This window comes from Teleopsis dalmanni, chromosome 2 (genome assembly GCF_002237135.1).
Source record: "Teleopsis dalmanni isolate 2A chromosome 2, ASM223713v2, whole genome shotgun sequence".
In the NCBI taxonomy this organism is placed as follows: Eukaryota; Metazoa; Arthropoda; class Insecta; order Diptera; family Diopsidae; genus Teleopsis; species Teleopsis dalmanni.
In genome coordinates, this window is record NC_051847.1 from 245,186,418 (window position 1) to 245,200,370 (window position 13,953).

The window sequence follows — 13,953 nt, forward strand, 5'->3', positions numbered from 1 at the left end:
ATATTTTATCACCCTTTTTTCTTTGAAGTGTAATAAATTTGATGCAGTGTTGTTAGTTGCATAAGGTAACTAATACTTTATTAAACAAATAACAGATCAGTTCTATTAAAAACGTATTTATAAAGCGTCAAAACGGGTAAATTTTCAAATCCAAAGTATTTTTTAATTTTTAATTAAGTGAATCCTTGGGTTAATTATACAGAAGTTTTCAATGTTTGGAAATATCCATATTCAGTGGTCTCTTGAAGATCAACTCATTTAAGTGGTCACTTGGACGACATTCGGTTATGACAATTAAAAACAAGCTAATGGTATATAAGCAGGTATAACATCCGCTTTGGGCGTACGAATTTTAACTCTGGGGTTACACGCCTGAGTCAAATAGGTAGATAATCCAACAATATCGAAATATTCCAAAAGCAATTACCATTGATATGATATGTACGTAACAGCGACCTTCAGCGTGATTTGCATGTTCCGACACATAAAAAAAGACTTGAAGTTCACTGCAATACAAAAGCTTCACCACTCCTTCAAATCAAAGACCTCATAAGAAGACGCTTAAGATAACCAAACCATCTGATTTAACTAACTAAATCACATATTAATATCGACTATTTTAGGACATCGATGTGAAAATATTGCTAATTCGTTTTTGTTTTAATTAGGTGCAATCGAATCAAATTATAAAAAAAAAATGGTCTCCGGAAATATTTATTGATTTATTGTCGGATAGTGCAGGTGGCAGAAATTAATCCCTGTCGTATTCGTACAATAGATCCGCGAAATAACACACATAGCCTACGCACATTTAGTTTACGTTATTTGGATTTAGAATATTATTAATTTTACTTGCTTTATAATTATTTAGAATTAACGCATAAGCCATAGCTTGTACATAATTGTTTTATCAAATATCGACATAAATTGTTTGTAGAAAACAATTCATCCCATACGACTTAAATAAGTTTTTATTATATTTAATATTATTTAAGTAAATATGAAGAATGTATTTCAAAAAAAATTTAAAATTAAATATTGTTCTAGTAAAACTTTTCATATCTTCGTGTATTACCATATTTTTAGTAGATAAGAATTTAAGGAACTATTAAATAAAATAATAATCATGCTTTTCCTCCTTACTCTCATAATGCTTTGAATTATTTACAAGCACTATGAAATTCTAAAAGGTAGCAAGCAGCTTTCAATATTCTAACATTACCTATCATTAGGGACGATTTTTAAAAACAGTATTAGCTTCCCCTTCAGTTGCAGCACTCAAAACCCAGCTATTGACAACAAAAAACCAAGTTTTTTCTTCTCTGCACTACTCGTACTTCAAAATTTTTGCAGTGACAGGGAATGTTATTTGATATACGGACAAATCCTACCTTTAAGCCAAATAATGGACAAAAAATTGAGAAAATAATACAAGGAAGAAACAAGCACAAAAAAAAACAATTTACTTAGCAAGCCAACGTAGTGTACTACCAACGTACAACAAACAAATCTACCAATAACAAATGGAAAAACGAAGAAAAATCCTTTCACTTTGACATTAATCCGAAATAGCCGCTGAGATGCTGACGTTTACAACGACTGACAGCACACAAGGATATTATTTATAAAAAAGGCGATATGAGTGAAATAAAGCAAATACACTAAAATATGAATTAAGTCTGTGAGTGGTGGATGGGTTGTATTGAATATTTTGTGCGTATATGGGATTTAGAACACAATTTTCTCCAAAAAAAAAAAATGCGCATATACACACACACACACACAAAAATAGATAAATTTTTATAAAGGCAGAAATATATGGACATCTACGAAATATTTTATTAAGAAAAAAATAATTTTTATATCGACAGGTTGAAAATTGGACACGAAGATAAAGTAAACAACTGCTAGTGAAAAAGCGCAGTAAACATTAAAAAAATATGATATAAATAAGTAAGTAAACATTGAGTGTATCCAAAGGATATATCACTATGCAACATTACCCTGAAGTGCTTATCATTGTTATAAAATGAAATCATATAATAAATTCAAACAAACAAACAACAAAATATATACAAATGTATAAAATAAAATTATAAGTACACAGAACAAAACGGAAATATTCGCCTTAAGCGAAAAGTATGAAATCCAGCCAGGACATTCAAGTCATTACACAATTTAAGTAAATGCGTGCTTTTTGTACTTATTATTTGTATTATCGTTCAACATTATTCTGTTGAGCTTTGATTTTTTATATATTTTAAATAAAAAAATTTTAAAGAAAGTACCGTTTTTTTTTGCACATCAAACAATATAGAAAATAGAAGTTCATTATATTTATATTGCAGTTCTAAGAAGATATATTTTATAATTTCTATTTTTAATTATATAAATGGAACTGTAAAGGCTATATTAATAGCTTAAAAGAAGAGTTTACTACATATTTTCATTTTAATATGTAAAACACAAATACATATTAAAATAGGATCTTATTTATTATTATTATTATGTTGAAGCTGTTTTGAGCTAGTGCACTTAAGCACTTATACTCTTTTTTAACTCGATTTATTTTCAAAACCTCTCTTTACACCTTGATTAGATTATTATCCAGTCACTTCATCAGACTAAGCAATAATTGCCCTGAGATCTGCATACCTCCCCGAGGAGCTTGCGCAAATAATTTCAGGGCTCTATCATTTATATATTTTTTGATGGGATTAATCTTGATCTCTTTCATATTATTTTGTCTTATTACTATTGGAGTCGCTTGGTTTTTCCAATTATAATGGTGTTAGCTTACAGTTTTCCTATTTTTGATATTTATATACATGTTGGTACTATTTAAATGAGAAAAGATTAAATTGGCCCAGTTAGATGATAGTTCATATGTTCTTTAATTTCTGACTTAATCACTTTAATAATAATGTTGTCGTTGTTTTTGATTTAACTATTAATTATTATCATTGAATATAGCAATTGACCTCACTGTTTTTAGATCAACTGCTCTTTCGATCTATTGAGTCTTATTTTTAAAAACATGCATGAATTCTTATCTTTTACAAAACTTATAAGGTTTTATTTTGTGCTTATCCTGAAATATTGATTGCTTTTGATTTGTTCAGGTGTGTACTCATTTGTACTCCAGTTTTGATATTTTTTGTTCAATTTGAACTTGCATTTTCTCTAATACTTTTGATTCAGATGTATTTATTTTCAGATAACTTTTCCAACATTTGTCAGCAGAAACTACGAAATGTAGAAGTTTTATGTAGATTAAGGTGCTAAAGGTGCTAAATATAGCAAATACTCTATTTGTGAGTATTGAAACGCAAATGTTTCCATGCGTTTATCTAGAATAAAATCAGCTATCTATTGGCAAAATATAAATGCAGTGTTGTCTCATCAACTTGAAAATCTATTACTCTTTCATACTTTCTATACTTAATAAATTCTGAAGATTGAATTCGTATACATGAACTCTGCTTAGTTTTGTGTGAATGTAAAAGACCAAAAAAGAGACTTTGACAATTTAATATTAACATTGGTATTCACAAATTACATATAAATTTCTTGCTATCACTGTCTCTGTCATTAACACTAATATGCCTGGATATAACATGTATAAAATAAAAAATAAATAAATATTACAGAAGCAAAATATGAAATCAATTTTGATTTCTTCACCTTTTCAACACCATCGCAGCACATGTGAAATTTTAATTCACAAAATGCAGCAAACTGTGCGAAAACTGTTATAAAAACTATTTTTTTAATTTTAGTCAAAAGTGACATATGGGTCACTTGTAGCTTTGAGCTCAAATACTTTCGCACTATTTCGCACTGTTTTTGAATTAAATTAAATTTTTTTTTTAAAAGTTCAGATGCAAATGTCCCTTCATGCCTATAAATAAGAAAGTCAATTGTCATTTATTGATATATGGACATTGTTCCTTCCATAATTACACTTGTAGCATTTTTAAGTTGGTTGCAGTTGAATTGGGACATACGGTATGATTTATGACGCAATCGTTGTGGGAAGTGTATTAAAGCTACGGGAAAGCCAAACCTCAATTTTTTTATTAGGTTTTTTATTAAATATTTTTTTACATCTACAGTCACAAAAATATTTACTGTTTTTTTTTTTGTTGTATACTTACTGCATTTCTGCTTACTTAGACAGGATAAATAAGGACATAAAAAAGTAAATTTGACGAAATATTTATTGCTCGTATATTTGATATGCTGTTGATAGCTCATAAATTTTATTCAAAAACAAACTTTAATAACAATAAAAAATAGTATATATGATATATATGTACATATATATGAATAACTGTGTAAAACAATAGTTCATATCGAATATCAACAACAAAAAAGCATAAAAATTGTATACTCGTATAGGATAAATAAAATGCTCATATAATGACATTTGATTTGTATAATTTGTCATTTGGCATTCGATGGCATATATATGTGTTTGCATGTATGTATGTATATCTGAGTGTATGTGTATATGTAGAGATGTAAATGAAGCTCATTAAAATTAAACGCGTGCTTGCATACACCCTTCGGCATGGCGTGTTTGCATGAAGCCCTCCTCACAAATACCATATCACACATAATTAAGGTTTGTTTTACCAAAGGAAAGTTGAGGAAAAAGTTAAAATTACACACAAAAAAGAGCAAAAATCGTGGGAAGCGAAACGCATATATTAAATAAAAATACAAATCTGGAACAAATTTCACATGGCAGCAGTAACCGAATGACTGGAATAAAACAGCAATTCATAGGCATTTTTACCCGGAAGCGGATGTTGATATGTTGTTGATCTAACGTACGCCTTACGCCTAAATACTCTATGCCCAGTACATATACTTTCTATCTGTCATTTCTTTGACTGTCATTGCTCTCGTATATTTGTATTTCTCTGACATTTGCCATGGCGGCGCCAAGGGTAATGTTTCTTTTTTTTTTGTTTTTTTTCTGCTACTGCTTAAATTATGCCAAAATGCTTCTTTCCGTCAATTCTTCTACTATTTTTTATATATATTTTTATTTTCCTTTTGTTTGCTTTGGCAAACATTTAACAATGTGAAAATAATACAACGGGAAATGCAAGAGAATAGCATAAACTTTTATAAAATCAAACGAAATTAGCAGGATAAAATGTTATTCTATCGCAGTTCATTTTTTCCATTTATTTTCTTCTTTTTCTTTTTTTCTCAATTTGTTGCGTATTAATATAACATTTCTGGAGAAGCCCGCCTGGCGTGTCGCACCCGCAGTGTTGTCTACACAATTTGTAGGGTTACGTTATTGTTACACTGTCTATTGTCTTGCTCGTTGCCCCTTGTCGTATGCGTCGCTGGCGCTAATGATGGCGCTAATAAGGTGGGTGTTGGTTATAAGCTTTAATCTCTTTATCATATTTTAACAGTTTATTGGCTGCCATAACAACTTTTGTTTTGTGAATTACAACGAAATCGTTTTTTGATTTCAGTGGTAAGGACTTGTGCCAACAACACACCATTTAATGTGTTTACAATTTTATTATGGGTTATTTGTTGGTGCTTAAAAATGTAAGAAGTATTGAAATATTATTGAGAGAATTCTAAAAATTTCACGTATTATCAGCTACTTTGGATTTTGAGATTAAGGATTTTTTATGGCTTGCGACATTTGAAATGATTTCATAATAAATAAAATATTCCAGAAATTTTACATTTGAGTTCTTTGATGGACTTCTTATATTGTGTTATTTCAGAAAATTCAATACAATAAAAATATATTTAAGTTAAAGAAAGAAATTTTATTTTCTTAGTAAAAATTTATACTCACTCTTCTTATAGCTTTTAGGCCAGAAAATTATATAAATTGAAAAGTTGTTCAAAAGAACAGTTCTTTTGCACTTGCAAAGAACCTATGACTGGGATATGTACATTGGCAGGGCATTCAAAAACATAAAAAATATATTTTTTTCTTTTGTAAAGCTTATGATTGTCTAAAAGTTTAGAATATATGAAAATTAAGGAGCATGCCCTCGTTATAACATATAGAATTAGGCGATTGAAGTGTTGCCAACTACACTTATCTATATATCTTAGAAATATATTATATAATTCATGTTTATCTAAAAGTTGTGAATATATGAAAATTAAGAAGCATGCGATGAACTGTTACCAACTACACACAAATATATCTATCAAACAGATATTGCCAACTATGTGAAATTCATACGAATGACAGCTATTTATGTTGTTTACAATCTACCACAAGTATTTGCGTTTAAGCTTTATAGAACAAAACTTATGTGAAATAGGATTCAAACGTAATAGCATGATTGCGTTGTATTTGGCTTGAAAATTACAGCCAGCGCTGTTGTCAATGGGCTTAAACACCTCAAAGTGAATAAAATCTATAACTATAAAACGTTATAATAGTACAGGCAGCGTCGCCAAACGCTATGGTGGTGGACCAAAAAAAAAAAACAGCAACATCACCTTAAATGGTTCGGAAACTGAAGACTCGACTTTAACAAAATCCATGTCGTAGTAGTAATCAAATGGCCAAAGAACTGAAAATATCCCAGCTCAAGTTAAACCCTTACAAGTTCCAAAATGTACAAGATCTAACACCAAAGCAACAAAAAATCAGACTCGAAAGAGCAAATGAGTTTTTATGCTTGCACGAACGTGGAGAATTTCCAAACATTATGTTCACTTCAAATAAAAAAAAATTTCCCCATTAAGCGGTTTATAAACTCTCAAAATCGTGTTTACCGAACCGTTATGATCACTGACAGCAGATTTGAATTCAATCTATGTGTATCCAATATGAGATGACTTTTTGTCTTTTAATTTATCTAAAATGATGTCAAAATGATAGAGAACGATAAAATGTGTACGCCACAGGGCACATTTGAAATTTATTGTATTCGCTTGATACGAACAATATATTGAAGGAATCACATTTCATTAAGCTTTCAAAGTCAATACTTTTAAAGTATATTGAAGGAAGTATATACAATATATATTGTATATTACAATATTGTATATACAATATATTGAAGGAATCACCTTTCATTAAGCATTCAAAGTCAATACTTTTAAAGATCTTTAATCAGAAAAATTAAATTCATAGCAAAACACAACTTAAATTAATATTTATGTTGTTTAAAAATTTTAATTAATGAAAAAGTCGTATAATTAAATAAATAATTATATGTGTCACTCCGTTTACTTCGTTGTCTAATCTATCAATTATGACGTTGATGTTGACTAAAGCCTTGCTATAAAAATCGTTAATTAATGTCTTTACAGTCATTACTATTTATAAAATTAATCAACAATTAGTTAAAACTATTAATATATTTAAGTCAATACATAATCATTTTTTTGGTTTATTAAAAGAATATTTTGTTCAATTATATGTACTCGTATATATATATTTTTATCTTATACTCAGAAACGTACGTCATCAATTTTATTTATTTAATTTTTTAAATAAATAAGACCAAATGGGAAAGTACTTATTTATTTATTGAATTTAAAGGCACTTATTTTAATAAATTAAATTAAAATGAATTTAATCAGTGAAAATAATTCTTTGAAGGTATTACTCAATTATTGTTGATGTACACACACACATACGCACAGAAAACTATACAAATAAACTGTGGCGTACACTGGCATACATGGTAATCCATATAAAGCGAGCGCTATTATATATTCTGTCTTTGGCTGCAGACGTTCTACTAAATTGCGTATAAGTACACAAAGTAAAGGAATAAAAGCTCGAAAAGGGAAAAAATAATTCGTAATACCTCATGCAAAACCGCCTATAAGTCTACGTTCTGCTCATTTTGCCTCATGCAGCAAGTGCAGATTAATGCAACGCACTCTATCATAAATAATGCAGCAACGGTGCCATATAAAATAAACCAGAGTCACAGTAATGATTCAAATATATGGGGAAACTTTACAATCCAGCTTAAAAGTTCTGGCTACAGCACTTTTATATATATGAAGCAAAATATTTCTAGAAAGAATACCTATTATTTTAACTATGACACTGTACTACTCTCCCGCCAATAACAAACGTATTGTGGATGCAGTAGACAGGAACGTGCAATTTAAGATGATACGCTACAAAACAACTTTAAGTGCATGGCGTACTGTTTAGTGCAGTGCCGTACAGCATTCGCACTAAATAACTTTCCAACGTTACACAACTTTTATATTCACTACATTTATATATATATTTTTTTTCTGTATTTTCCGTTAGTATTTTACTTTTGCTACCGAGCAAAACCAAGAAGATATATGCGCTAAAGAGCTTAAAAGTAGGCTACAAAAACGCAGAAAGGAAGAAAAACCAATATAAATTAGAGTAACAAACTGACGTTTCTTGTAAGCTGAAAATGCATTGCAAGAAAGGAAGTTTGGGTTTGGTTTCTTTACGCGTACACACCTGTTGCTTAATTACTCGGAACCGGCTGCAGGCGAACGAATTTAAGAAATCCTTAGCTATTATTTCTAAATGTTGCATGGATGCTGATTTAAATGAAAATTAAAACAACTGTGAATAATTTGAAAAAAGTGTGGAAACAAATCTTCCTTAATATTTTAAATTTTGCACAACAAATTTTGTTACATTTAAACATAAAATTATTTTTGCTTCAAATAACTTTTCACGAGTAAAAAATTTTGATAGTTGCTGAGTTAAGTACTCAGAGTCAAAACTTTTGAAGTTCTTTCACCAGCAAAATCAAGTTCATAAAAAAATATACTTAAAAATAATATTTCGTAAATGATTATAAGTGTTAATCCGTTAACTTCATTGACAAATCTGTCATGTTCCACTTGAATCTTTCGAATTGAGGTGATATCATCAATTGTTCATATTTAGTTGAACTGATCAAATTATAAATTTAACAGTGTTGTTGTGCATGAATAAACTAGATATTTTCTGAATCAGCAGAAATATTGAAATAAAATTCTTCAAACTTTGAGATGACTTTTCTTTTGAATCTAATTTGAGTCCAATCCGCCTAACGGAATCCTTCCAAATTTCAACACAAACAGGGTTCACTTTTACATTTTCTCACCAACTTCAAAAACTATGACAGATAGAAAGTTGAAATTTGATGTACCAAATACCTACATTATAATACATATACCCCTACGATAATCCATCCACTGCAACACCCACCCCCGTACAAAATTTTCATAAAAATTGTTTATTATCGTTCAAATAAACTTCGTACTCTTATTAGACTATATATATATATATACTATATATTACGTACATAACAATACAAAATTGAATTTAGCGAACTTGTGATTTCGCAAACTTTAAATTCTTATAACTTTTATACTTAAAGAAAAATGATCATTTCTGATTTTTTAAATGTCTAAGATATTGTTATTCGTTGATTTTCATGATTATTAATAAAATTTTATAAGTGAAACTGTCATTTTCAGAATGGCCATTCTTTTATGGCCCTTTCTGCTTCTATCTATGTATCTCTGTTTTTCTGTAAAATTTTCCTACCAATAATCAAATTAATCTTTGCACTTTATGTTTTATACCTATTTCAGGCCCCAGAAAACACTGAAAAATAACACGAAATATGACTTTCAGTAAACCTTATTTATTACAACAAGAAATCTTAAACGTAATTATTTAAGTATATTGATTACTATAAAAATATTTAATTTATTTATCTTTCAAATTTCAAGCAAATCAGTTGAAAAACAACGAAGTTATAACACATTCTATATATATGTTGTCCATTATATATGCATCGCTTAAATTGGTTATGGTAGAAAGAATTAAAGAAATACGTGATTCCGGAATATTCTGGCTTAAAGAACTATGACAAGTTTTCAGTTATAGCACCAGATCGCTCTATCAAAAAGCTGCGGACAGTATTTGGAGAGAATTTCAAATATTTTTCATGACATATCTTACCGTATCCGTAGAGGTAATTTTCGATGGATTATTAATATATAACTGACAATAGCTTGACAATGACTTGATATTTATTTGTTTCTAATGTGCGTAATTCTATATAATAAAGTTCAGTGGTGATAATCTGTATACTTTTTTCTTGCTGATCAAAACTAGAGGTTCTGTAATCTTTGTGTCCTAATCATATTTTCAAAACAACAAACTGAAAAGACGTATCTCATATAACACTGTGCTTTAGATATCATGTACTTTTCTTATCACTATTATCAATTTAATTTTTTTTATGAGGATTTATAAAATATGTAAATTAAATTTATTTTTCACATTAATATGAAATTAATTGCTATGAAATATGTAAAATATTTATTAAAACACATTCTATAAATATATATCCCACAATTTGTTTGGCTTTGTATTGAAAACAATTATGTATTTTAACACCTGTGAGTGTTTCAATATGAAATTAGACAATAGAGTATGATATTTACCGTAGAAGTACTTAGATTTACCACCAAGTCCTATTTATAAATCAGAAACCGTCAACCTAAATGTACCTCACGCTTCAGCAGTGATGAGTGAAGTTTACACACCGCTTTTATAAATATGTTGGAAAGAATCAGAACAATATGGGCTTGGGTGGGAAAAGATAACACTTGCATTTCATACATAACTATGACGTTTATTTCAACTTATTACTCTTTATTTATAATTTATGAGAGAATAGTTTACATAATAAATAAATTAACGTCCTGAAATAGAATGGGTATGTAGAATAGAATGTTATGTAAAAAATCGATTTCCTGTCTAATTTTGTATACATATTTAAAGTACATAGAAAAATTCATAAATTTCATTTAAAGGAATGTCATAAATGCTTTTGTTTAAAGGAATATATTTTTAATACAATTATTCAATATTTATTTTTAATAATAAATATAATTATGTTCGGAAGGTAATTTCGTTTTCTTCTTCTAAAAGTGAAGTACGATTTTCTTCTGGTGAGTAAATACTTTATTGTGTTATATATTGTCCCTTCTGGTCCAATATATTTGCTGGCAGTGGAATGATTTTTGGACGAAGTGATGCGAGCGTCCTTAAAAGGCAACAAAGGCATCCAATGGAACCCATTCATGCAACTAGAAGACGTGGAATACGCAGTCATAACATCAGAGACTTAGAAGAAAATATTAAAGCACTTAGGATAAATGCAGCAGTTGCCGGCCTAGAGATTAATTGGAACAAGACAAAAGTAATGGCTGGCGGATACAGCTCAAACTCTTCGCCAGTTATTAAAATAAAAGAAGAAGCTGTGGAATGCGTGGATAAGACATTGAATCTCGTTTAATGAAAGCCAAATCTGCATTTGGCATGTTGCGTGTTATGTGGCGCTCGAACCAAATCTCCACTCGTACAAAAATTCGTATTTAAACCTCTATTCTATGCCTGTGAGACTTCCAAAAGAACAAAAGATATTGATACAAAAATAATAACTTTTGTGAACAAATGTTTACGACAAATATTAAAAATATGGTGGCAAACACCAATCTATGGGCCGTTACGAATTAATCATATGCTACTATGGAGCTAAGAAGACGTAAATAGCGCCACAATCTCCGCGAACCCAATGGAAACATTGCTCGTCAAGCAATGAGATGGAATCCTTAAGGCAGCCGCCGACCTGGAGCACCAGCTAAAACTTGGAGAAGAACAATTGAAGAAGAATTAAGAGAAGCTAACTATTCCTGGAGTGATATATGCCGCGAATGAAATAACCGAATCCGACATAAAAATATGGTAGAGGCCCTATGCTCCACTGAGAGACAAGGATGAAAGAAGAAGAAGAAGAAGGAATGACTTCAAGCTCAAAAAATGCTTGTTTTTGTTAGCATAAGACTAACTCAAATGATTTTCGACTTCATCAATTTGAGAATAGGATTAAATAAGTGTGATTAAATAAAATAGGATGTGCAATAAATTTGGTAAAGATCGGAGTAAGTAATAATCAGTACATGCCATCAAACTAAGAAAGATTTTGTCGAGTTGCATAACTTCTATCTTTGTGTTTTTTGTTTAAGTGAAGCATACTTTATAATTTTTCCTCAAGTTTTTCAGTTTCAAGTTTTAGAAACAGCACCCTTCCGAAGTGATTGTTTCATTATTCATCATGAACTTAAAAAAAAAGATCACTTTGATATCCCACCTATCAGATGTGATCAACATTTTTTTTTGAGTATCGGCTTTCAAAATGATTTGAAGTGTTTTGTTTTCAAGGATTTTAACTTTTATTTAAGGATTTAAGTCATGCATAAGGTTAGTGCTCACTTTTAGAGGTTACAGTTTTAAATAAAAATAATATATGTTGAATTTATAGTGATGTGCATTGAAATATTTTTGCTTGAAAATTATTTTATTTAATTGATTTTTATATATAGATTTGTAAACATTTGAACTAATATAATAATTAGTGTGCTTTCAAGTGACAGCCTCATCTCATATAAATGTTTCTAAACCTTTCTATGCATAAGTACGGAAAGCTCCATATGTAATGTGTTAAAGATTGATAATAACTAAAAATTATATGAAGTTTTTCTTTGAATAAAGTTTTCGCTTAATAAAGGTTACAAATAAACAATCAAAAAGTTATTATATGCTTCAAATTTTTAAATTAAAAATCAAATTTTTATATTAAAAGAAAAAGAAATCGAAGCTTTTACACTAAATCTTCTTGTTTTATGAAGTTTAATAAAACACATCTGTTCTTCAAAGGTTTTATTTCATATGTGTGTGAACCAGATTGAAATCTATTGACAACGGTCAATCCATGCACACAAGATACAAGTATGATATCTGGTCCAAAAAACACTTAAGACAAGACACTAAACGGCAAGGATGAGGGTCAAGAAATTGGCAGGCGAAAACCACGTATGAAAGGAAAAAATGGTTTAAACTTTAAGAGTTGGCGAAATATGTTTAATTTTCAACAAACTTCATAAAGATTTGTGTTTCGCTGATGTGCGTGCAGTAAACTGTAGTTCAAAAGTATAAATAACTCATAAAAAAAAAATTTAAAAGGGATGCTAAACTTTGATTTTTGGAATATTAATAAAAATCAAATAAAAACATGAACATATAAACGCGTTTAAACGTAAGTGTTAGCCTGCCGGAAAACCCCAAACATTAAGCCAACTTTTTGCACAGAGGCGAAGGGCACGGAAATAACATTTTCAGTGTTAAACTCATATTTTTGCTTCCAAATTGGCTTTCAGTGGGCAGGATGAGGAACTAAAAATATTTTAGGCATTAGAGATTAGGGATGGCAATAAATCAAAGGAAATTCTTTTGTGTGTGCCTCAATACTGAATGAGTAGGTGTGGAAGACAGGCATGTGAATACTTTCCTTTTCGATTAAATGTGCGCCGCATTCTCTTATTAAAACACAAAACAATTTGGTTCAAAGGGCGAAGAATGTTTGACTTAAATTGGCCAAATACTATAATACATGGCAAATTATTTTAACTGCACATTGCCGTATTTAATTCTTTTTAAGGTTTTGGCTTCGAGTAAAAAAAAGGGTTGCTGTCCTGTATTTTTTTGAAATAGTTGATTGGGTTTGGGATATGCTCATTGTTTAGTCATGTCTGCCTTGCTATTAAGGCTTTCATGATTTTCAATTTATTTGCCATTTAAAGAAGATGTTATAGAAAATATTTTTTTTATTTGCAATAGTTGATATTTATTTTATGTAAGAAATTTAATTAGATTTATAAATAACATTTATATGAGGTATTTTCATTTCAAAACAGTAAGAATATGAAATGTTAAATAGACAACTTTGTTTAACAAGTAGTACTGAAATAGTCAAGACTTAATAATTTCGAAATAGATATTATGTAAATCAAATTATAGATCAAATCAAAGATATCAAAGGTTACAGTTCAGTGTGACTACTTGACTACGATTTTAGACCAGAATTGGAAAAG